This window comes from Myxocyprinus asiaticus, chromosome 30, assembly GCF_019703515.2.
Source record: "Myxocyprinus asiaticus isolate MX2 ecotype Aquarium Trade chromosome 30, UBuf_Myxa_2, whole genome shotgun sequence".
NCBI classification, from domain to species: domain Eukaryota; kingdom Metazoa; phylum Chordata; class Actinopteri; order Cypriniformes; family Catostomidae; genus Myxocyprinus; species Myxocyprinus asiaticus.
Genome location: NC_059373.1, coordinates 21,117,463 through 21,144,929, shown reverse-complemented (window position 1 = coordinate 21,144,929; position 27,467 = coordinate 21,117,463).

Below are 27,467 nucleotides of genomic sequence, written 5' to 3'. Positions count from 1 at the left end.
TGAGTGAGAAGGGTACAAAGTCCCTTTAGAAGGGAATGTATGAGGTACATTTTAGGAGAGTTATAATGATGTTGACAGAAAAGAAAATAGATTTTACAGGTGTAGTTTTAGTCTAATACTTTATTTTAATTATATATTAATATAATTATACATATTATATACTCTACACCCATCTACTGAGGTACTTCAACTTTGGAATTAACATTCCTTGCGTTTGAACATCATATTTCTGGGCAAATTAGCGTTATTTTTATTTTTTTTTACATTTCCGTTGAAGCAAATAATTGTGGGTTATGAGTGCCCACGAAGGATACACCTCATGCATCCTCCGAATTCCCGTGAAAGAAGGTTGCATTTGAAGGCTGCATTCGAAGTGTGCTACTCGCTTTTCTGAAACGAGACAGGCTCGATGACGTATGTGGCCGAGAAATGCGGCCTCCAGAGGACACAGCCTTCCAAACGAGACACAGCCAGAGACACTTAAATACACACAGCTGAACGAAACACATGTGAACCTAATTACACTAATTACAAGTAGAGAAAACTGGGCATGAGAGCACCATGAGGACCTCTAGAGGCCAAAACACAACAAAACAAAATACTCAAAATTTTTGTCAGAGTAAAACGAAATATTGACTATTTTTAAAGGACATTTTTGTCAAAAGACAAACTATGACTAAAACGAATAACTGAAAAAAAAAACAAAAAAACAACAACAACACTGGTACAGCCTCAGTTGATAAAGCAAGTGAAACTGTAATAACACTGTATACTAAAAACATAAATCAAGCAACAATGATGGGGGTAAAATATACTTTATTAAACATGAAAATAATATGCTTAGATATGCAATATAACAATGACAAAAAGTCAATTTCAGAAGTCCTACATTTAGTAAACATGAAACAGTGGTGACTAGTGGTTTTCAAAAGAGGGGAAGCACAGACGTTGGTAAAAAAAAAAAAAAAAAAAAAGTGTACTCACATATTTTTACATATTCTCTGTTGTTTTTTTTTTTTTGGGGGGGGGGGGGGGTTTCAAGTACAAAGCATATACAGTATATATAGATTATAATATGTTCATTTTTAGTTAAACTGATATCCCCTATAAAATAAAGGGGTAAAAATCATATAAAATTATTAAATATTTTAATATAAATTAGAAATATTTAAATATTTTGTATTTAATTATTAAATATTTTAAACTATTCTTTAATTTTCAATAACTTGGGTAACATGGTTGAATAGTTGAGTTTGACAAATTCAGTTAACACAAAGTTATTTGTAAAAAAACAAAAAAAAAAACAAATATATATATATATATATATATATATATATATATATATATATATATATATATATATATATATAAAATTGAATGAGATTTATTGTAGATTTTGTAAAAAATAAAAAAAATACTAATGAGTTACCAGGGTTACCCAGAGAATGTCGGACACTTTACTACAGTCAACTGAATATCAATTCATCAGATTATTTAAAGAAGCTGCTTTTCATTATAGATTGCATTTGTTAGATAATTGTTTATCTAGCATATCTAATAGTTCTTACAAAAAAAAAAAAAAAAAGAAAGAAAGAAAGAAAGAAGAAGAAGAAGAAGAAAGAAAATAAGAATGTGATTTGTGCCTCTAATGCGTGTCATCGGAAATCAAAGTGTACTGTATTTGTGGAAAGTGCCTTACCTACAGATAGTGTTTACCCAATATATATATACACACAAAGTTATGGTATGATTGCTTACACTTGTTCTCAGAGCTAAAAAATGAAAATAATAAAAATAAAATAAAATAAATCTAGCCAGTTCTCTCTGCACATACTAGTATTAGGTCCAGAGAGAATGTGTACAAAGAGACAAACCACAACATCTTGTTACAGAAATGATACTTATTCTTTGCTAACTTTAAGTACTGTATATGTGAAACTGAGAATGTTTTAGTGGATTAACAACATTTGTGGTACGGCTTAAGTCTTTAAAAAATCATCAGTGGCTTTACCTCAGTAAAATCAGGCATTCAAGTCATTCAAAAAGAATGCAGACCTTTGAATCACTTGCATTATTAGCAAAGTAGATGAATAGACCATTGTTAGTCAATAGAGTCAAACAACTTCGGCTGCCAAGCAGGGGTGTTTTCAATAGATGGAAGATCTGCAGTGGTCATTTCAAAACATTTGCCCCCACAATTAAATTTGATTTTCCATTTTCATTTAATTATTTAATAGAGGGCAATATCAGTTGTCCATGGGTGGAGTGCACTGGAGGCATACTGAGACACTTTGTGCATGATTAATTTTTACACAGCGGTCCTTGTATCATACAGTAGGTTACCTAATCTACAGTACATCTGCTTATTTGAAGCAATGTAAGCACAGTGTAGTTCTAGCGGGAAGACTAGCAGCTGTACATTATCGCACCATTAGCTAGGTAACTCCCAGCCAATCACATGTAAGCCAATGCTTTATAAGTCTGTTCACAATCTATCGCATTGCTGTTTCAGTGTGCTAACATGGCAACATCATTCTATAGCACTGTCTGATGTTGAGTTCTATTCGCTCTCTGACTAGCTAACATCCAGCTATGGACACAGACTTATTCACTGCTCCTTTAGCCAGAATCAGTAGTCCTCGCGCAACACACGTCTGCAAATTTCCGGATTCTCAGTGGTATCGTGCCCTCTTGGAATCATAATAGACATCTTTCGACCTCTCCAGGCCACAGGAGAACCAGTGCACAGAACATCTCTGGAAGCCCGCCTTCCCTTCCCAATGCTGTAACTTCATCTCAACTTCTGCCCACATCAAACCCATGGGGAGTAAACAATCAGAAAACCCGGATCTTCATCCATATCTCATTCACTTAGGAGATCTCCCTTAATCGAGCCACCGCATCCTCCATTGGAATGCACGACCCGGCGCGGAAGGAGTGCGCTCCTCGCCAAGTCTCAAGCAGCAGCTAATTTCCATCAGAAATAAGCTAAGTTCTTATCATATCCATCAAATGCATTCAGATTTAGTCATGGGTCTAGGCCTTCTGTTGCCATGCTGTCTGTTCATCATAACACATCTGCATCAATATCAAAAGCCAGTATTTCATGTCAACATTGCATTCGCTCTCATAGTAATGGCAGGCAATCACGCGTTCACAGCATGATCACATGAGGGTAACTTGGTCAAGGTTCACTCGCATGTCATTCACCGTGTTGCATGCCCGAGTGTTCCCCATCGGGGAATTAAGATCATTATTCAGGCATGTCATCCTGTGCCTCCAAGGGTGCATTAATGCCGCTTCGTAAAACGCAGTGTTTTCTTACTCTATACATACTTCCACGTTCTCATCGGAAGCACCACTGTTGTTGCGTGCCTCTGACACCTAGCGGTAGGCTCCGCACTGTATTCCTTTATTCATCAGATTATTTCATTACCAGCATAATGCATATCGCCTACATGATCAGGTCATACAGGGGGTAATTCCTATTTCACGGCATATTTACATTTTATTACTCATTCAGGCATCATTAAAGTGCAGAAATTTGTATGGTATGTCTTCCTAAATCATTCACTTTTATCTTTGTTCGGACCATGTTTCAATCTATGGGGATCTTCAAACATTGGGACTTTATCAATGTTCCAAATTTCAAAGCTCATGAGTTTAACAGTCATGTCAGCCTAACTACATTACTTTTAATTTAAGTATCAACGTATTTCAGTATGATGCTGTTCACTTTTAATGCACATGGTCAGGGACGTTACATTTAGTAGCAGGTAAGTAGGTTTGGCAATCATTGGATAAAACCTGTGCCGAGTCAAGCTCATTAATATCATCTTGCTACTGTTCATTTCTGTTCCTGCTGGTAAGTCATAGCTCCCTCCTAATGCTTTTGTTATTTCTTCGACTATGTTGCCAAATGCCTTATTGATTTTAAAGTTATCAATGTTTTCGTTTTGCTCCACACAATGTATGCAGATATATATATAAATGTTTTACATTCAGGGCAGCTCTCGACAGCAAGAGGGAATAGGATTCATTCCTTTGGACATCACGGTGCCAGATAGGTGTTCTCGCAGCAGATACCAAAATTCAGCTCACTGGAGCTGCATGTCATGGACCATACACGGGCCCCGCCATGTCTCTCGAATTTCTCGGCATCACGCTCGATTCTCTAAACATGCAAGCTTCCCTGCCTAAAGATAAACTCGACAGGATCAGGTCTATTTGCACGTCGTTGTCTGATCAGTTTGGGTCTCATAACATGATCTCCTGTCCCTATTAGGCCACCTCAATTTTGCCATGTGCATCATTCCTCAAGGCCACTCCTTCGTTTCCCACCTCCTCACAATAGCCCATTCCGTAAACAACCTCTCCTACATATCAATCGATGACGGCTGCCGCTCAGACCTCCTCTTCTGGTGACAGCAACAGTATTAAATCACTGGAATGGCATTTCCTTTTTTCACAGAAAAAAAATAATCTCCGGACGACATGTCCCATTTCACAGACCACATGAAATACTCCATAGGATTCGGGGGATATTTTCTAGGATCATGGTTCACAGGGAAATGGCCAGACAAATTTTTCAATATAGCTTCCTACGCTCCCTCATCCGCTCTCTTTGAAATGTATCCCATTGTCATAGCGTTATATGGGGTTCCCTTTGGACATGCAAACATGTCATAGTTTTGTGACAATTCCACAGTCGTCACTATAATCAGTAAAGGCCGGTCCTCCTCTAGCCATCATGTCCCTTATGAGACGTTTGACATGGCAGAGCATTTCCTGCAACTTCATTATCTCAGCCAGACACATTCCTTCGGTTTTTCAGTGTAATCGCTGACTCCCTCTCTCGTTTCGCTTCCAGGAGTTCCACAGACCATGACCCCCCGCCAGCAAAAAAAAAAAAAAAAAAAAACATTCCCTGCCACCCCCTCAGACCTCCTGTTGGATTAAGCCCCTCCTTACTACCCTATTTAAATTCTGCTCCAACTCTCGTGCAGAAAGGACTTGCCCGGTCCACATTTCCTACAACTCCGCCTGGGCCCACTATTCCTCCCCCTACCAATCACACAGTACTCCTCTATTTTCCGTTCTGATCTCCCAGTGTGTGTGTTCATTTCCTTTTGCTTTCATACTAGACATCTCAAATTTCCTCCCCTATTCATCACTCCACCCCCATGTCATGCTACTGGTTCAGAAACCACCTCACCGCTCCCTAAAACATTATGGTCTCTCCCCTCATGTCTTCTCGGGGCATTCCTTTTGCATCGGAGCAGCTTCTACTGCCACTCTTTGAGGTATACCGGAGTCCACTGTCAAGATGCTTGGCCACTGGTCTTCCTCATCCTACATGAAATATAGTCGACCTAACCCAAAATCATCAAACAAGCTCAACTCTCCATCAGCCATAAGTTTTCATACCTATCTGGTGGTGGTTGGTGGCTCTCTCTCATCATATCTTTCCCTACACAATGATTCAATTCAAGCATGTCCATCGTTTTGCAAGGACAACGCGTAACTATGTCTACCCTCCTCGCCAGGGCTTCCATAATCTCAAGCAAGGTTTCCTTTGCATATGTACTGCACAAGCCAGCTCACCCTCACTGGAAAGCTCACACTATCATGGGATATCTTTCAACAGGGTATTGCACAACAACATCGCCATTATCATATGGCTTTAAGTATGCTGTTCACCCTGGCAAAGATAAACATTAAACAATGGCTGATCTTGTTGGAGGGCTTGAGCCTCATGGGATATCTTTCAACGAAGGGTATTGAATGCAACGTCACCATTATCATATGGCTTTACGCATGTTGTTCACCTTTCGGCAAAGATAACCATCAAACAATGTCTGCCCTAGTCAAAGGGTTCACAATCAAATGTTGTTTTCTTTCAACGGAAGGTATTGCACGCAACGTCACCATTATCGTATGGCTTTACGCTACGTTGTTCATCATTCAGCAAAGATATCTCAAACAACTCTTCCCTCGTCAGAGGGTTTTCATAATCAGATGTTGTTTTCTTTCAACAAAGGGATTGCACACAACATCGCCATTATCATAAGGCTTTACGCTACATTGTTCACCTTTCAGCAAAGATATCTCAAACAACTCTTCCCTCGTCGGAGGGTTTTCATAATCAAACGTTGTTTATCTTTCAACAAAGGTACTGCACAGCAACGCTGGCGTAACGTAGGGCCTCATCCCACGTTGTTCGTCTTTGGCAAAGATTCTGCACAACCAGGGGCTCCTCGACGGAGAGCCCAAAATCGCACTCAAGGACAAGGATAAAATTAAACTCAAGGAGGAAAAAAGGTATTGCACAACCATGCCAGAGATTTTGCGCACCATGTCAAATCTAGGTGTTCACATCTCTCCTTTCTTTTCCCTCTTCTCCAGAATGAATGCCTAACACAAGATCTGGTTTTTATCTGACTGGATCTTCTCTTTTGGGGGTACTATTCTACTTTCTCTCTCTTTTGGGGTAGGCTTCTCACCCCTGCCTCCTATCTCCGTCAGGATATGACAGTTCCGAGTACAACTTCTTCGGACTGCCAGACAGGTCTTATGCCAAAGAGAGACATTAAATTTCTGTTTTATATTCATCAAATAAATGTCATCTTAAATTTCACTTAAATCTGCGAGTCTTCCTGATAGAAATGTAAGTGCAGCGTAGTTCTAGTGGGAAGACTAGCAGCTGTACATCATCGCACCATTAGCTAGGTAACTCCTAGCCAATCACATATAAGCCAATGCTTTATAAGTGTGCTAACAATCCATCACATTGTTGTTTCAGTGTGCTAACACGGCAACCTCCACCACCACAGGTTGAGTCTCGTCCTGCACGGGGGTAGGCTCCTCGCCCCTGCCTCCTATCTCTGGCAGGATATGATGGTTCCGAGTACAACTTCTTCGGACCGCTAGACGGGGCTTATGCCAAAGAGAGACATTACATTTCTGTTTTATATTCATCAAATAAATGTCATCTTAAATTTCACTAAAGAGCCAGTGTTAATGCTTTTTGGGGACAAAAACCTACGAATGGCTTCCTTTAATGGAGGGCCAAATTACTCAAAATTTTATTTATATAAAATGTATTTATTAATTTAGGAATTAAATAATTATTTCAACATTTCAATAAATTATTAAATACATAATGAAATTGCTAAAAAAAAAATACAATTATTAAATTAATCATTGAATAGCTAAATAAATTAATAAATGCCCTTTGTATTTGAATTTAGCATTAGTTTGCATCAATTTTCATTTTAGCAGTATCTTAAAATTGATTTCATGTGGTTCATGTCTTTTCATTTTCAGGGTTACGGTTCACGACATGTCACCAAACAACAGTAGATGTCACCTTTCAAGGTACGATGTCCTCTTCCATAATGACATTCTCACACAAAATCAAAATCTCAGACAATAGGTGCATTTACATGGACTCTAGTAATCCGTGTGTGATCAGACTAGTAGAACAGTCAGAATAAAAAAGTCTCATGTAACCATGTCATTTGGAATGAATTGACCAAATCCGATGTAAACTTAATTTGGATTGTAAGGAGTGGTGTAAACCTTTTATAATCCATTCGAGAAGAAAATCTTTGCCATGTAAATACTTGATCAGATTGCTTTCTGAAACTGGGACGTAGTGCACATGTCCATAACTGACAAAGTAATGACGTCATGATCACAATGGAATGTCATCTTCTCTCTGAGAAGACGTGATCAATATAAGATTGAAACGTCACACACTATTGACTGCTAATATTTTAAAGCTATATGGGTTTTTTTGGTTGTTGTTGCTGGATAGTAAGTAGACGGTGTATTTGAACATTTTGTATGATTTTATTTATTTGTGATGTATTGTTTATTAAAACCAGAAGCCCTCGCATGACATTATGTCCTCATTCATTGCATTGTCCGAAATAATCTCACATGTACAAAGTTTAGTGTGACATTTCCCAGGTTGGCCTATTCGGGGATACCGTCGAGGACTTTGCCCAGCAGTTCTCGATGGTAAAGCAGCAGACGGAGGCTATCCGGCACATCCTCCCCGGTGCGGCTCAAGATCCCGCACCCCGCCTGCTCGTAGCCAAGGGCGTCCTCCCTTTCGGCCTGTCCTTGTCCCCTTGCGTCTTCACGAAGGTCGCAGAGGCAGCCCTTGCCCCGCTAAGGGAAGTGGGCATTCACATCCTCAACTCTGATTGGCTAATTCTAGCTCACTCTCGGGATGTGTTGTGTGCACACAGGGACCTGGTGCTCTCGCACCTCAGCCAACTAGGGCTTCGGGTCAACTGGGAAAAGAGCAAGCTCCTCCCGGTTCAGAGCATCTCTTTTCTCGGCTTGGAGTTGGACTCAGTCTCGATGACAGTGCGCCTCACGAACGAGCGCGCACAGTCGGTGCTGACCTGTTTGAAGGCGTTCAGACAGAAGACAGCGGTTCCACTGAAACTGTTTCAGATGCTCCTGGGGCATATGGCATCCTCAGCGGTGGCCAATCTGTTCGGGTTGATGCATATGAGACTGCTTCAGCACTGGCTTCAGACTCGAGTCCCGAGATGGGCAAGGCACCGTGGGGCACATCATGCGGCCATCACGCCGATCTGTCACCGCCTCTTCAGTCCTTGGACCAACCTCACGTTTCTACGGGCAGGCGTTCCCCTAGAGCAGGTCTCCATGCACGTCGTGGTTATGACAGACGCCTCCAAAACGGGCTGGGGTGCTGTATGCAATGGGCATGGCACATCAACTGCCTCGAGTTGCTGGCAATACTGCTCGCCCTGCAGAGGTTTCGGCCGTTGATCCAGGGCAAGCATGTGTTAGTTCGGATAGGCAACATGGCAACGGTAGCATATGTCAACCATCAAGGTGGTCTGCGCTCCCGTTGTATGTCACAACTCGCCCGCCGTCTCCTCCTCTGGAGTCAGCAGCACCTCAAGTCGCTGCGAGCCACTCACATCCCGGGCGACCTCAACACTGCAGCGGACGCGCTGTCACAGCAGGTTACCCTCAGGGGAGAGTGGAGACTCCACCCTCAGGTGGTCCAGCTGATTTGGAGTCAATTCGGGCAGGCACAGGTAGACCTGTTCGCCTCCCAAAAATTCTCCCACTGCCCGCTCTGGTACGCCCTGACCAAGGCACCTCTCTGTATAGATGTGCTGGCACACAGCTGGACCCCTGGAAATATGCATTTCCCCCAGTGAGCCTACTTACACAGACCCTGTGCAAGGTCAGGGAGGATGAGGAGTCATTCTGGTAGCACCCTACTGGCCCACCCAGACGTGGTACTCAGACCTCACACTCCTCACGACAGCCCCCCCCGGCAAATTCCCCTGAGGAAGGACCTTCTTTCCCAGGGACAGGGCACCATCTGGCACCCGCGACCAGACCTCTGGAATCTCCATGTCTGGCCCCTGGTCGGGACGTGGAAGACTTAAGCAGCCTACCACCCGCGGTGGTAGACACGATCACTCAGGCTAGGGCCCCTTCTACGAGGCGCCTGTATGCCTTTAAGTGGCATCTGTTCGCTAAGTGGTGTTCTTCCCGACGCAAAGACCCCCAGAGATGCGCAGTCAGATCAGTGCTTTCCTTCCTGCAGGAGAGGTTGGAAGGGCGGCTATCCCCTTCCACCTTGAAGGTGTACGTTGCTGCCATAGCAGCACACCACGACACAGTTGACGGTAAGTCCTTAGGGAAGCACGACCTGATCATCAGGTTCCTGAGAGGTGCCAGGAGGTTGAATCCCTTCAGACCGCACCTCGTTCCCTCATGGAACCTCTCTGTAGTTCTTCAGGGTCTACGGAGAGCCCCCTTTGAGCCCTTGCAGTCAGCTGAGCTTAAGGCACTCTCTTTGAAGACTGCCCTCCTGACTGCGCTCACTTTCATCGAGAGGGTAGGAGACCTGCAAGTGTTCTCTGTCAGCGAAACGTGCCTGGAGTTCGGTCCGGGCTACTCTCACGTGATCCTGAGACCCCGACTGGGCTATGTGCCCAAGGTTCCCACGACCCCTTTTAGGGACCAGGTGGTGAATTTGCAAGTGCTGCTCCAGGAGGAGGCAGACCCAGCCCTGACATTTCTGTGTCCGGTGCACGCTTTACGCATCTATTTGGATCACACGCAGAGCTTTTGAGTCACTGAGCAGCTCTTTGTCTGCTTTGGTGGACAGCGGAAAGGAAGCGCTGTCTCCAAGCAGAGGATCGCCCACTGGCTCATTGACAAACTGTGTTCCCTGGATGATTTCCTCCGAGCCCTGTGGCAGACAAGTTTGCAGAGAAACTCACTGCCGGCTCAGTACATGTGCTAACTATGCCCTGAACTGGGGTAGGTGCTCCGCATGTGGCGGTTCCCCATAGGTAACCCTATGCGACGTATATCTTCTGCCATGTCGTGGAACTCTGGCTCGGCGGCGGCCATGTCGTGGATCGCTGGCTCGGCGGCAGCCATGACGTGGAACGCTGGCTCGGTGGCGGCCATATCGTGGAAAGCTGGCTCGGCGGCGGCCATGTCGTGGAACTCTGGCTCGGCGGCGGCCATTTCGTGGAACTCTTGCTCGGCGACGGCCATGTCGTGGAACGCTGGCTCGGCGGCGGCCATGTCGTGCAACTCTGACTCGGCATCCACCTCCCCCACAGTGAACGTGGAACCAATGATCTGTAGGGCGAGGTCGATATATTGAGCCAGGCTGAGGGAACTGTGACCGCCAGACATTAAGGAGGAGATCAGCTCACTTAACCCCACCCTAAAAATGTCCTTGAGTGCGATCACATTAAAATCCACCTGGCTGGCCATAGCGCAAAAGTCCTCTACGTACTCTTCCAGCCGTATGAGCTTAACTGCTGGGTTTATAGTTGGTCAAGTATTCTGTAACATGTGCTGGCTGCTGGCAATGGCAATGATGATGAAGAAGACGATGACGTGAAGATGAAGAACCCAAGTGCAGTTTATTTACAAATGTGATAACCAGTAACCCTAACTATATATAAACATGAACATGACTTGACTAAAAACTTGACTTGACAAAAACGTGGCCTGACAAAAACATCTACACTCACATTCAATACTTGACAACTAGACAATGCAAACATGAGGGCTTAAATACAAGACATGGGTGACCATAAACCAATGAACAAACAGAACTCTAACAAGATAATTAAACAATAAACCAATGAAAACATGACACATGAACATGGAGGGAAAACATTAAATCACATGACAAGGGAAACAGGAACTAAACATTTCAAAATAAAAGACATGAATCAACAAAATACACTTGACACGTGCCACCTAGAAACGCATCATGGTCTGATGACCGCCCCTTCCGGTAATGCACGCTTCACTGTAAAGGTATGTGTTGAACATTTTGCTAACCAGCTAGCTCTGGTATTCAGGGCTAATGTTAGTTTCCCTGGTTGACTGCTGTCCAACTGCTGCCTTCTACCACCCTGCTTGTGCCATTGGCGTCTGTGTGAATTTGCCCATACAAAAATCGAGAGTTCATGGCAAATTTGCCACAAACTTGCAAGATTTGCTGCAGGTTCACCACTACCGGTGAAGAGCTGCAAACTTCTGGCAAACATTTGCAGTGAATCACAAGCTCACTTGCATGTGAAAAGAATGAGTGACAAATTTGCTGCAAATTTGTGGCAAGTTTACTGCTAATTTACCAGAATTCTAAATTTTCTGTAAGACATTTCCAGTTAAATAATCTGCATACCAGAGGCCTGTTGCATTTAGCCAGTTTATGTGGCTACCCAGGTAAGTTTCAGTTTAGTTTTAGCAAACTCTGGCTTTTCAGGCACAAGAAGGCAGGTCGGTTTTTACCGGTGTTCATCGCCATAGCAATTTACGCTACATGGCTAACCTGCTCTGGAGCAGGTTTTATTCTGGATTACAGACCACAAACTGATACTAAACCAGTCAGCTGTGAGTAAAGTGACATCTCTGAAGCACTGAAGTCACTCCCCCTGTATCTCACGCTCCACATTAAAGTGTCCTTCACAGGGAAATGTTTATATTTCATTAATTTATTTTCATATATAAAATTTTTTTATAATATTAGACCTGTAAATTATGATATTATAACATGGTTTATTTGAGAGATCTGGGAACCTTTTATCTTTTGAGTAGCACATTCAAATTTATTATTGAGTTTCTTTGCATTTCTTTACTTACTGTATGCAGTTTGTGAAGCTGAGAACCTCGAAAAAATGCTGCTTGCAGAAGTGTTCGTAAGATGATTCTTACACTTTAAAGACAAATTTATTGCGTGACGATTCTTTGCACATGAAAAAATATACTGGTTAAAATTATATTGTAGACTATCTTACAAAGTGACATTGCTTGCACTTCCTTAAATTATATTGGGCTTTAAATTTTTATTCATGTAAAACTTTTACATTTTAGATAAATATATAGATTTTTTAAGCTTTTAAAATGTATAAGCCTGTATTTTTTATTGTGAACCTATTGAAATTAAATTACATATTATATTCTGTTTTTATTTCTTTCATGGGAACAGCTGTGTTTCTTCATGCTGTGTGAATGTTAAAATTCTTCTTATTTTCATATTTCATATTGATCTTCAGTGGAGATGTAAATTACGCTAAATGTCTCGTGAGAAGTAAATCACACAGACTCTCTCCAGCTTCACCCATTGGCTGTTCGTTTAACAGTGGCTGTTTCAAATACATTTTTGGTTACTTTTGTACAACAAACAGTTTTGGTACTATGATGGGTGGCTACTTGATGTCTAATGGAAAATCTGGGTCCTGAAACAAAACCACTTTAAAATATGTTCACTTGAAAAGCGAGGGTTCATAGCCCTACAGATGCCATAAGAGCCTCCCAATACCCCCACCCTCTGCTTACAGCATGGTTCAGGAAGGATGCCTGGCTTTGACGCATCATGTAATAGATTTGGATCAGGAGTGGCATTGTATCTTTCCCCAGAGGCAGCTCCACGCACTCGCTGGAACTGTGCACTCAGCCTAAGGAGAAATAAAGCATTAAATAAATCCTGCATCTCCTCTCTGTTCTTCCAGGTCAGATCAACCGCTCTGTCAGGGGAAATGTGAGAGGAGCAATATTGTAATAGGCTCCATTTTACACTAACCCGAGGAGACAAAAGTCATGGTAAAGGGAAAAGAGGGAGGCAGGCATGCATTACTTCTGCTGTTTCCTAGAGCGGTCATGATTCACTCGGTGTGGGCCACTCAACCACCTCTTAGGATGTAGTCTTACACTTAATACCACAGAGCAATATTTACCAGCCAAAGAGGAGATTGAGTCAGCCACGCAAACAATCATGTATGAAGACAATTTGCCAGAATAGGCAACAGTTAAATCATTGAGAGGTCTGCCCTTTTTTCTAGCAGGCAGCTGCAATATGTCAAAAAACAAAAAAAAAAACAAAAAAAAAAACAGTGAGTGTCAAGACAGAGGCAGTCAGAGTAAATGAAAACGAAAAGTATGGAAACACTTTAAGATTGATAAAAAATGTAAGACAGCTCATTAAACCCATATACACCCAAATGAACAACATTAGCAACAATGATTTAGATGTCCCCCATGCTTACGAGAAAGTACTAGCATGATGTTACTTGTGGCATAGTGAGCAATGACAGTGACAGTGACAATGGCCATGGTCGGCTACATGAAATCAACATAAAAAACATTAAAGAGCACCTATTATGGTTTTTCAAATATTACCTTTCATGTAGTGTGTTATATAGCTGTTTCTGAATGTAATCTACAAAGTTTCAAAAATCAAAGTGCACGACAAATGGAGTTATTGACTCCCAAAAGAAAGAACCGATTCTGAACACCTGAAACGAGTCATTAGTAATTCCAGACTTACTTCCTGTACTAACCTACGTAATTTGATAACAAAAAAAACCCGCCTCTGGTCTTCATTGGCTGCTCGCGAACAGCTTTGACCCACCCTTAAACACTACACTAAGTGGTAGACCAATCACAACAGACTGGGACATCTGACCAATCAGAGCAGAGTAGGCTCTCTGAAAGGAGGAGTTTAGAATGCATCCTTTAGAATGGATAATTGAACGAGTCATTTTTGACACTGGAAAAAAAAGGTAATGCTGCAATTTAAATTATGAGCAAATTAAAGTGTTTTTTGACCTTGGATGCATGTAGATCGACTCAAGATGGCGCCGAGTATGGCTGCTGTGTTGCGACAACATTGTAGTTTTTTGTTTGTTTTGTTCACAATTCTATGTTTTTTTGTCTTGGATGTTGTCTGCCTTATTGTCTACGACAGACAAACACTTTTGGACATTGGTTCTGCAATTACACACCGTAAACCGGACTTCAAATTCCTCAATGCCGACCCGCTGTTTTCAAACACACCAGCGGAGCCCTTTGTCTGGGCTGCACGGCCACGAAAACGCAGAAGGAAAAGGGGAAACAGAGCCGGCGTTCTCATCAGAGTAAGACGTCACGCAAATCGACCCCCGCTACCCAGTATTCTACCTGCAAATGTTCAGTCTCTGGACAACAAGCTCTACGAGCTGAAAGCGCGGATCTCTTTCCAATGAGAGACGAGGGACTGCTGCATTATCTGCCTTACAGAAACTTGGATGTCTGCGGAGATTCCAGCCATCGAACCCGCAGAGTTCTCCATGCACCGAGCGGAAGACCTCTCAGGTAAAAGCAGATGTGGTGGTGTATGTTTTATGATCAACAAATCCTGGTGTGATCAGAGGAACATACATTCTATCAAGTCTTTCTGCTCTCCTGATCTGGAATTTCTCATGATTCTGTGTCGACCATTCTGGCTACTGAGGGAATTCACAGCGGTCATTATCACAGCTGTGTACATCCCGCCACAAGCCGACACAGACTGGGCACTCAAGGATTATAAGCAAGCAGGAAACCGCGCACCCTGAGGCCGCATTCATTGTGACTGGGGACTTTAACAAAGCCAATTTTAAATCAATTGCACCAAAATACCACCAACACATCAGTTTTAACACACGGGGGACCAGGTTTTGGACCATTGCTACTCTCCCTACCAGGATGGCTACAAATCCCTCCCCCGCCCACCATTTGGCAAATCGGACCACTCTTCCATTCTGCTTCTGCCCGCTTACAGGCAGAAACTGAAACAGGAAGCACCCACCCTCAGAACGATCCAGTGTTGGTCGGACCAATCAGACCCTATGCTACAAGACTGTTTTGATCATGCGGACTGGGAGATGTTCCGGTCCGACTCTGATGACGACATCGAGGTGTACGCTGATAGCATATCGTGTTTCATCAGAAAGTGCGTAGAGGATGTTGTTCCATCCAAAACATTATGGATCTACCCGAACCAGAAACCTTGGATTAATAGCGATGTTCGTGTGGCACTTAATGCGCAGACCTCCACTTTTCATTCCGGGAATGCGGAGAAGGATAAACAGGCCAGTTATGCCACAAAACGCCAGTACAGGAACAAGATTGAAGGACAGTTTAACACCACCAACTCTAGAAGCATGTGGCAGGGAATTAATATCATCACGGACTTTAAAGAGAATAAAAACTCCACCGTGAACACCGCTGCCTCTCTCCCGGATGAGCTAAATACTTTTTATGCACGGTTCGAGGGAAACAACACCGCCCTCGCAGAGAGAGCTCTCGCGGCCGAACCTACAGAGGTTTTGGGCCGTGTCATTAGAGCGTGCGCGAACCAACTGGCTGGTGTATTTATGGACATTTTCAACCTTTCACTCTCTTTGTCTGTAGTCCCCACATGCTTTAAAATGTCCACCATTGTGCCTGTACCAAAGCAATCCAAAATCACTTGCTTAAATGACTGGCATCCTGTTGCTCTGACCCCCATCATCAGCAAATGCTTTGAGAGACTAATCAGAGATTACATCTGCTCTGTGCTACCTCCATCACTGGACCCATTGCAGTTTGCTTACCGCAACAACCGCTCCACTGATGATGCCATTGCATCTACAATACACACTGCTCTCTCCCACCTGGAAAAAAGGAACACTTAAGTGAGAATGCTGTTTGTAGACTACAGCTCAGCATTCAACACCATAGTGCCCTCCAAGCTTGATGAGAAACTCCGGGCTCTGGGCTTAAACAGCTCGCTGTGCAGCTGGATCCTGGACTTCCTGTCAAGCAGACGCCAGGTGGTTAGAATGGGCAGTAACATCTCCTCATCACTGACCCTCAACACTGGAGCCCCGCAGGGCCGTGTTCTTAGCCCACTCCTGTATTCCCTGTACACACATGACTGTGTGGCAACACATAGATCCAATGCCATCATTAAGTTTGCTGATGATACGACGGTGGTAGGTCTGATCACTGACAATGATGAAACAGCCTACAGAGAGGAGGTGCACACTCTGACTCGCTGGTGTCAGGAGCACAACCTCTCCCTCAATGTCAGTAAGACAAAGGAGCTTGTGGTGGACTTCAGGAGAAGAGAAAGAGAACACAGCCCCATCACCATCAATGGAGCACCAGTGGAGAGAGTCATCAGCTTCAAGTTCCTGGGTGTCCACATCACTGTGGAACATGGTCCGTCCACACTGAGGCCGTTGTGAAGAAGGCTCATCACCGCCTCTTCTTCGTGAGACGGCTGAGGAAGTTTGGAATTAACCGCCACATCCTCACACGGTTTTACACCAGCACTGTAGAGAGCATCCTGACTGGCTGCATCTCCGCCTGGTACAGCAATAGCTCCGCCCACAACCGCAAAGCCCTGCAAAGTGTAGTGCGAACTGCCAAACACATCATCGGAGGTGAGCTTCCCTCCCACCAGGACATATATACCAGGCGGTGTATGAAAAAAGCTTGGAGGATCATCAGAGACTCCAGCCACCCAAGCCATGGGCTGCTCTCACTGCTACCATCAGGCAGGCGGTATCGCAGCATCAGAACCCGCACCAGCCGAATTCATGACGGCTTCTTCCCCCAAGCAATCAGACTTTTAAACTCTTGATCTCTCACAATCAATATACATCAGCACTGCACTTTATTAATCTTATTATCTCACACTGGACTGTCATAAATTATATTCTCTTAACAACACACTGGCAACTGACTATCAGCCGACAGCCTGAATGTCAATACAGTACAATACAACCTGCTGTATATTTTATATATACTATATATACTATTTTTTGTATAATGTGTATTCTATATTGTGTGTATTGTATAATGTACATTGTATGTTATTATTTGTATATTGTGTTTTGTGTAATTATGTGCATATTAGATTTTAAATTGTGTTGTGTAAATTTGATGTTTATTGTAGATTGGTATATGTCTCATCACTGTCACGACTGCTATGTTGCTCAGAACTGCACCCAAGAATTTCACACACTATTGCACTTGTGTATAGTGTTGTGTGACAATAAAAGTGATTTGATTTGATTTGATTTGGTGTAAATCTATTGTATGAGACCTTTAAAACAAAATTATGCACGTTTAAAAACCATAATAGGTGCTCTTTAAACATTAAAAAGAGTTTGTAAAAATAAAGTTTGCTCAGGTGTTTGCCTCGTTGTCTGTTTTTGTCCTTTTAAATGCTCTACCAGAGTTAGCAAATGTCTGCTAAATGCATGTGCTTTTAGCAAAGGTATTTTACAAAAAAGTATAAAGTAATACAAGTAATAAAGAAAAAGTAACAAGGTGCAATGTGTGCCAAGTTTGAATCTATTCAAGATTGAATAAGATTCGATAGAAGGGGCTATTGGTTCTGTTATGATGGCAGTTGGATGGTGAATTGACTTCTGCTAACATAATGTAGCTAGCATAGCATAGTAGCTTACTACTGAGTAAGGCTAATTCAGTGGTATTTAGCACAGTTATAATCACATTTCTCATGGTAGCAGCTGAGCCATATAGCGGCAGATGATAAAATCAGTTAATTTCAAATAACTTCAGCACTCTACAATTAATTTATATCATGAAATACCTGCAGTGGCTTATTTATCACAGTAACTCTATATAAAATCCTATAAAGTGTATTCAAAGTCAAGGCAGTGTAACATCTCTATAGCCTTACATTTCACCACAGACGTACAGACAAAGCCTGCTACTGTACGTAATCAATTTTCCTCTAAAACTGTATAGAGTAAACCTCCACATAACAGTATTTAACAAGTATTTTACATTGACTGGAAAGGTAAACTTTGGGTTTGAAAGTTTGCATTTACATTTGTATAAAGGTTGACTTGCTTAGCAGTAATCTGCATCTTGTTCAATTTGAACATTTGATTGGGATCAATTAAACACACAATTTAAATAGCACAACTAAGATATTAAGTTATGGGTAGGCTATGTGTGTGTAAGTGTGTAGACTGTATAATACAGTAAGTATCTGAGACTTCAATGGAACAGCACATTTGTGTATGAAAGAACAGTGCTTGGATGTGTTTTTCCAGATAGCAGAGTATATGCAGTGCTTTTTCATGTGATCGCCTCAGTCAGGTGACAGGTCCCTCCCCGTTTTCACTCCAGTCTCTTCCACTCCATTCATTTCCTCTTCAAGAAAAACTGAGAGATGTACAATGATAGAAAAGAATGAAATAGACCAAGATCATTCTCAAGAGAACGGGATGTTATCTTCCCATGACAGCTCAGTTTTTTAACTCCCTTCCTCTAAAAGCAGCAACAAAATATCAGGTTCCATCATGCAAAGGAGAAAACTTTAACGATTCCTCACTGTCATTAGCCACAAAGGTTACAACTTTTGCATGTAAAATTTTGTCTCAACTTTTAAGTACTAGTTGCCCCAAAAATGAATGTTCTGTCATCATTTATTCCATATGACCATATTTCAAAGGTCTTGTGTGCTATATATCAAGTCTTTTGATGCCAAATGGTAGCTTTGTGTGATAAACAGACCCAAATGTAAGTCGCTATTAATTGATAATGTTTAAGATCGAAAAAGGCACATCAGCGCCATTGATGACAGAATGGCATCGGTTCTCATGTGCATAAAAACCACACATGATGCTTCCTTGTTTAATTCTGGACATGCATATGGGCTAGACACAAGCTTTGGCAAAGGGGAAGATTATCAGTGAATAACAACATAAATTTCAGTCTATTCCTCACACAAATGTATCGCATCACCTCAAAAGATTTGGAATATAGGGTACAAGTCATATTAACTATGTTTATGCTGCATTTTGGTGTTTTGAGTAGTTTTTGGAACTTCACAGATGTGTTCAACAGGAATTGTCCTTATATGGTCAAAGTTGCATTCCAAGGAGAAAATAGAAGCATACCGGTTTGGAATGACCTGAGAGTGTGTAAATAATTACAGAATTTTCATTTTTAGGGGTGAACTATTTCTTTCAACCACTTTTTGTCTCTTACTTGAAGATTTTACATTGTATACTTAATTACAGTTACAAACTTCTCTCACTTTCCTTGTTTAAACTTAATTTCCTTTTTTCTGCAACCGAGTCACTGGCACTTTTCTCTTTATCAGCATCAGAGCACATACACTCATGTTAATACTCTCTTTCTCTCTCTCAGTCTTTCCCCTCTGAACCACCTGGGTAGCTGAATCCATTGGGCTGCAACAGCAGCCTGACCGCAGTCACGCCAAGGGGAAGCAGCGGCGGCTCGGAACGATTTCTCACTGCACACCTGTCATGCGTCTCCCTCCACTGAAGAGAAAGAGACAAAGAAAGAGGAAGTGTATAAAAAAATAAATAACAAAAGCTGATAGAGTGAGCATATATTGCATGGAAGAATATTATTTCAGTACCTACACCACAACCAAAGGAGAGAGTAACATATCAAAATAATAAAACAGAGGTACAGTACGTGATGATACCAGAGTAGGTGTAAGGAAAAATATAAAATACAGAACAAAGACTGAGTGATTTGCAATATGCTCACAATTTAAATTAAACTGCCTGCATATCTTCACCAATAATATGTAGGATTTTATATGTAAATAATTCGTTTAAGAATCCTGGCCATGTTCGGCCACCAATAAATGTAGGATAAATGACAAATGATCAGATTAGAAATCTGATTAAAAATTATCCACCATTAAATATGTAATACAACAGTCTCATTGTATCTGCTCACAATTTATAATAGTGAGCAGATTAATTCGTGGAATATTGGAAGAATCAAGAATTAAGTTTGATTGCTCTGCAGCCAGCGCTGAGTTGATATGACATATCTGTTAACCCTTTTGTGCAATACTATTCTCATGGCCACTGAAAATAATATCACAAGTATGTTGAAATATTGTTTGAGCCCGGAGCATAGATCTTAAGGATCAATTGAAGAGATTATTTAATCAAAATATACCACAGTCAACTTCTCTTTGAATACAAACAAATGCAGATGAAACATGAACACAGATTCATGAATGAGTTTTGACAGAATTAATTTAGGACTTTATGGAGTCCTTACACCATGCCTTTAGAACCCTTAATACTTCATTTAGTACACTATGATTTGAGATCAGGTTACTCAAATTATATTAAAGAAAAGTTTGGAGGTAGTATTTGCGTTACTTATTTGGCGTTGAAGTCTTTGATGTCCTTTGACTTGGTCTGTGGAAGTTTGTATTTAGTTGGTCTTGAAGTTCTGAAGAATTAGGAGGGTTGATTTTGGCAGAAATTGACTATGCATGCTGGATTGATGATGGAACTTCCAGCAGAACCTGGAGGCTGTAGAAGTTTGCAACTTCTACATTCTAGAGATTTTGCGGACTGAAGAGGACACCCGCACGGTGCCTCGTGGTCTCAAGTGGGGTTTCTCTTGGAAATTAACGTGGTGACAACATTCAAACTTATCTGCTGAAATGGGAGAGACCCGGAGCCGAGCCTCTGCCCTTTTCCAGATGAGAAGAACCGAAGAACTCAAAGAACTAACTTTTGTGGTCAGGCATGGTCTTTTAACCCTTTTGGTTTGGTCCAACCCTGAAAAGGCTCTAAGCCAATCAGAAGTGCCTTTTCAATATCACATGATCACCTCTTTCCCTCCTTTTTCAAAGTTGATTTACAATCCTTTGTGTAAAGGCCTCTTAAAATTCCCGCTCGAAAAAGTATGTTTTAATCATTCATTTTATATCTTAAATAAAACAAATTATAACAATAAAATGAATTCACTCATTGCTCTCCTCACATCAGACACAATACATTTGCTCTGAAAAATAGTTAACTAACTATTTCAACATGGATAATACAAGAATAAAATTCATAATCCCCAATTTATCAGTTATTAAAGTGATTACAAGTCATCACACATACTGTATGTTAAAGGATACATCAGGCTATAACACTGACGTGCACAGAACGGGGGCCCTTTCTTTCACAGATTTAACCCTCTGAGGTCTAAGGGTGTTTTGGGCCCTGGAGAAGTTTTGACATGCCTTGACATTTGTGCTTTTTTCAGTTGCTTAAAAACATATTAATGGCTAAAGTCTGATAACACTGTATTCAGCACAAACTGGGCTACAACAATATGTGAGCAACATGTATGTACGTTTGTATTTAAAAAAATAAATAAAAAATGTATGCGTGATTTTTGAAAAAACAAAAATTGTAAATCACTGAAATAAGGCCATATAACATATACTAAACATTTGTTCACAAGACTTTGAGAACTGGATCTTGTAGCCTATAGTTTTTGCTATAAAATGATGTGACAACCATCCTGATCACTCATTCATCCGAAACAATATAGTCATTTAACTTTTGTAAGACACTTTTAGTGTTAGAAAGGCCATATGTGAGGAGGCGTGGATGATTATGAATATTGATGTGATTCACACCTGAGGAGACAAAGACCCCTCCCCTGAGAGAGAATGAATGTGAAGAGACTTAATGATTGAATGTATTGTTTGTAGCTTATTCACAAAATCATGTTTAAGTTAAAAGAAGTAATCTGACTATACATTTTCTTTACATAAAGTGTAACTTTATTTACTTAAAAACTTTAGATCTACACTACCGTTTAAAAGTTTTAGATCAGTAAGATTTTTTTTATGTTTTTAAAAGAAATCTCTTCTGCTCACTAAGGCTGCATTTATTTGATCCAAAATACAGCAAAAACAGTGATATTGTGAAATATTTTTACAATTTAAAATAACTTTTCTATTTGAATATATTGTAAAATGCAGTTTATTCCTGTGATCAAAGCTGAATTTTCAGCATCATTACTGCAGTCTTCAATGTCACATGATCCTTCAGAAATCATTCTAATATGCTGATTTTCTAATATGGGCATATTTACAGCACATTTTACACATTTACACCCGAACAGATATTTGCAAGCACAAGCTTCGTTGATGATAATGAGGCAGCATAAACATTAGTTAAAATATAATCTAAACATTCATATTATTTTTATATCATATTACATATCATACTTATATCATACAGCATACAATTTATATACATGTTTGAACCGAAATAACATTTAAATGTAAGTAAAACTTGCCTATTAGGACATAATTCAAATTTCAATACTTTGAATACTGGCTGGCAAGTCAGGAAATAGTCCAACTAGTAAAATATGTACATGTTTATATAAAATAGCATGTCAACTAATGTAAGTAAAGACTTACTCATCCGAAATTGTATCCTCGGCTGGATCAAGTTGCTCTTCAAAATGCAAACGTTCACCGGAGTCCCGCTCTTCTTCTGAAGAAAATGTGAACTCTTCGTCACTATCCAGGAGCTTCCTCACCTGTGTAGCATGCCATCTTCCAAACGCGCAGGAAAGTGAATGAATCGGATGATGAACTTCATGTTTTTTAAGGCATTGTTGGGGGCGTTTACCGTTTGCATAGATCACCTCATTACATTACCATATGAATAGCGCACTATGTGCGTGGGTGTGATCACATTAGCGATAATTAGCTGACATCAGGAGAAACTGTACATCGCTTTGTTTCATACAGATTACATTGCAGCAGAATATTTGTTTTAAATTTGAATTGTTTTATTTAAAAGTAGACATTTTAAGCTTTCTTTAGACATATGTTTCATGTTTGTCTCATAAGTATTCACGGAGTTTCAGTTCATTTTTGTGACGTGTTTCAGAAAGATGCTCGTGGAGACAGAGACAGCTGAAAGCACACCCTGTTTATTTTCTTTATTTTACAAAAGCACAAAGTTTTGTTGTTATTGTGAGTGTACACAAATAAAAGTAGACCCTTTATAGTCTCTAATGATGTCTTACACTTATCTGTATGCCCAAAAATGACAGAGTATTTTAAGTTGTTTCCGCTGTTATGAGGAAAAAATCCAGCAGGACACGCCGGTAAATGTGCTCTTCACAAATGTAAAGGTGCCTTTAAGAGCGCGGAGGTGTTTACAGTTAAACTAAAATGACAAATTAAATGACAAGATTATTTGAATTGTACAACTCATTAGTTCTTAGTTAGGTTTGATTGGTTGGTCTGAACCCAAGTTCTGTTCTATCCCCCTCCTCTATCCCTTCTGGCTCTTTTTCATGTACATTTGGGTCTGAACTGTGGTACATTTGCATCATTAACGTGAATTCCACTGTGAATACTAGAGGCAGCTGTTTACCACTGTAGCGAGGTAGCGATTTAGGATGAGAAAAAGCTAGTTTCACTGTTTAATTGATGTTTTCATCCCATTTGAATTACCACCTAACTACATGCACAGAATGGCACTTGCGTTGCAAGAGATGTGAAAAATGTAAGCTGCTCTCTGAAGGCAATTTATATGGAGACAAGTAACGAAAATAAATGTATCATACTATATAAGTGTGACAGGGGCCATGTTTAAACCTGGTATTAAGATGCGTTTTGGGCAATCCGATCTCAAGTGGACAGGCAAGATACATCACTGTTTACTGTTGCCTGGTCAAAATATGCGTCTCTTTACCACTTAGGTTTGGATTTCAATTGGAGGGTGTCTGATTTCATAACAACAAACATCAATCCCTATGTCACTGTGTTACTGCATGATAACAAATCACAAAAAAATGAATAGAACAAAAAGAAGGCAAAAAAAAAAAAAAAAAGCTTTTCCGTTATACTTGCATTTAATTTAAGCACAACCATGATGTTTGGAGTAGAATTCTCAGTTTTTTAGTGGAGTACTTCAGATATGTGTGCTTCACATCTGTGTCACTGCATGTTGATACCAGGCACACTGAAGAAGTTTCAAGAATTACTTGTGCATGTTTTTATTTGGCAGTATGGGGTGCTTCGCTGCTGTTTAAATGCATTTGAAATGGATAAGTATTGTGGCAGAACCACCCGCCCTTCCCTCTTGTTATCATCAAACCCCCCTCTGAGGGCCATCCTGCTGCCAGGATCACAACGGGTGTGCACAGGAGAGAGGACAGGTGCAATTTAATAAGCCTTGTTTTGGCAACGGATGATGAGGTCCACCTAATGTAAATATAGCCTCATCACCACTGACATTAAAACGTTGAGTGCGCCTCTCCTCGGGGAGCCGGCTTCTATCTCCTCGTGTGCACACCCTGGTGTCCTCATAGGTCCAGGAGCAGAGTGGGGAGTGTACTGGCAGAACAAGATGCACCACCGGACACGCTCCCCTGGAACCCAAGTTAGATGTGTCACCGGGGGACTGGAGCACAAGTCGCAGCCGACAGGCTCGGATGCTATGCAACCTTCCCCTCAAACACCACTGATCTTGGGAAGACAGGCCACCACAAAAGCCACCACCCCTCACACCCCAGAGCCCTGAGAGGGGAGCTCATGCAGCTGTCGGAATCTGTCCATGTCCTGAACCATCATATGGACATTCCCTCTTCCTACACACAGCTTCGATTCACCGTGAGGGCACCAGATCCCATTTATTTTGGAGACGTTTACACTATACTTCCCCTTTTTGGACACATTTCTGTTATTTATTATTTCAAATAAACGCCTCTCCGAGGCCTAACGCTACACCCACCGTGTCTGTCTCTTGCTCACCTCACCACAATTCTCAATGCAGAATGCTGCGTTCACTACAAGCCCAATGTGGTCACCTTCAAATGTGGCTAAAGTGGACAAAACCTAAAAACATTTTGGAGCCCGCTTACGACTGTCTTTAGCCAATTTCCCAAAATGCATCCTAATACCAGTTGTAATCAGACCCAGGGAGCATGCAAAGATGCAGTTTATATGTCATCATTAGTGGTTCACTTCCACTACTTGTGGCAGATTGAGATCCAACTGCGAAACACAGCGGAGTTCATATGTCACCTTTTGAGTCAGGTGCTTTTTGGGTGTAGTTCCTTGGTGCACACTCGATTTCAGAAAACCACTGAAACTAGAAAAACTCTGATTCAAACATATTCGGGTTCACACCAAAAACTGTAGTGTAAAATACATCAGACACTTGAAAACAGTGCTACCTGTAAGAAATGGTACATACAGTACAACCAGAACAAATGTATTTTTTACTTAAAAGGATGGATTTAAATGCCACAGGCTGAGCCCCCTCTTCTCTTTCACTTTCTCTGACTTTCTTTTTTTCTGGTCCTCATACAGTCATGCTGTCTGGGTGACAAAGTGAGCTCATTTTCTAAGGTTCCTGGGTATGGTTGTGAATCATGTAGGGAAAGGACACAGGGTATCATGACTGAGCACAAGCCATAATCTTGCAACGCCTGTGACCAGGATCAATTCATGCTTGTGTGGGTTGTATGCAGTTCACATTATATCAACAATCAGACAGATGGAAATGAATTAGTGGAAAATGGAAACTGGGGGGTTACGAGGACTTTTTTTTAGGTTACAAACTGGTAATTACAAGGGTATTATGCTATAAATGTGCTTTATGAGAACATTTCTAGTGTCCCCATAATTCAAATCACTTCAAAAACATACTAAACAATGTTTTTTGGAAAATGTAAACATGCAGAAAGTTTTTTGTTTTTTTGTAAGGGTTAGGTTTAGGGGTAAGGTTAGGGGATAGAATAAACAGTATAGTTTGTACAGTATAAAAATCATTATGTCTATGCAGAGTCCTCATATGGATAGTCGCACCAACATGGAATAGTAATCAGTGCTTAGATTCTGAAATTATAATGCTAAATTTTATTTTAACATAGTTGCCAGTGATTGGACGATGCTGGCCATTACTTGTATCAGAATTAATTATGGTAATTTCAGATTGGTAAAAATAAGCTGTAACATCTCAAAAACATGATAACCAACACTCATGGAAACATAAGAATTTTATTTAAATAAATTAATTAATTAAAATAGCTGAATTTCGATAGCTTGGTGTTATTTAAAATTTCACAACTTAGTCCCGCTGTCCACATACGAGGACAATAACTTTTAAGAAAACAGTTTGCTCTATTATTATTATTATTATTTTGCATGTTTATTAGGGGCTACTAGTGTAACATTGCTGAGCGATGAGGTAAACGAAGACACGATGACAATGACGTGAAGAACCCAAGTGCAATTTTATTAACAAACGTGATGAACAAACACATAAAACACTACATAATTCCCAAAGTTCTGTAGGGAGCTGGGGGGGTCTTGAGGTGTGGGGGCATGGCCTGGCGAGACAGGGCATGGGGCAAGGGACCAGGGCAGAGTCAATGGAAGGTGGGGCCCTGAGAGCCTCGAGGGGCAGAGCTGTGGAAGGTGGGTCTGTGAGAGACTTGAGGGGCGGAGCCGTGGAAGGCGGAGCCATGAGGGACTTGAAGGGCAACACCAGGGAACTTGGTACTCAGAGAGTAGCCAAAGACTCAAAGGGCCAGCGTGGAGCCGATGGATGGGAGGACCAAGGCGGCACTGGAGGCTCGGAGGAGCAAGGCAAAGCTGGGGGATCGGAGGACTGAGGCAGAGCCGGTGGGGCTGATGACCAAGGTGGAGCTTTAGGAATGGAGGTCCCCGGTGGAGCTGACAGATCAGAGGGATGAGGGGTAGCCAGAGGATCAGAGAGCCAAGGCGAAGCCAGGTGACTGACTGACCAAGGAGAAGCTGGAGGGACGAGGGACTCCAGTAAAGCCAACAAGCTGAAGGACCACAGTGGGGCCGAGGGAATGTAGAGCCAAGGTGTTGTCGAGGGATCGACAGGACAAGGTGGCCAAGTTCCCCTTGCCTGAACATGAAGAAGCGTCCATAGGGTGGGTACAAGGGTGGGAACCATCTCCAGGTCTAAGAGCTCAGATGTGGCCATGACATGGCGTGGAGCAGACTCAGGTGTGGCTGTGACATGGCATGGAGCAGGCTAAGGCGTTGCTGTGACATGGCATGGAGCAGGCTCAGGATCCAGGGCAAAAGATGGCGCTAGCTCAGCGACCATGACGTGAAACTCTTGCTCGGCGGCCATGACGTGAAACTCTGGCTCGGCGGCCATGACGTGGAACTCTGGCTCGGCGGCCATGACGTGGAACTCTGGCTCGGTGGCCATGACGTGGAACTCCAGTAACCTGCAGGGCAAGGTTGATATACTGGACCAGATTTAGGACTGTGACCACCAGGCACCAACGAGGAGATTGGCTCACTCAAT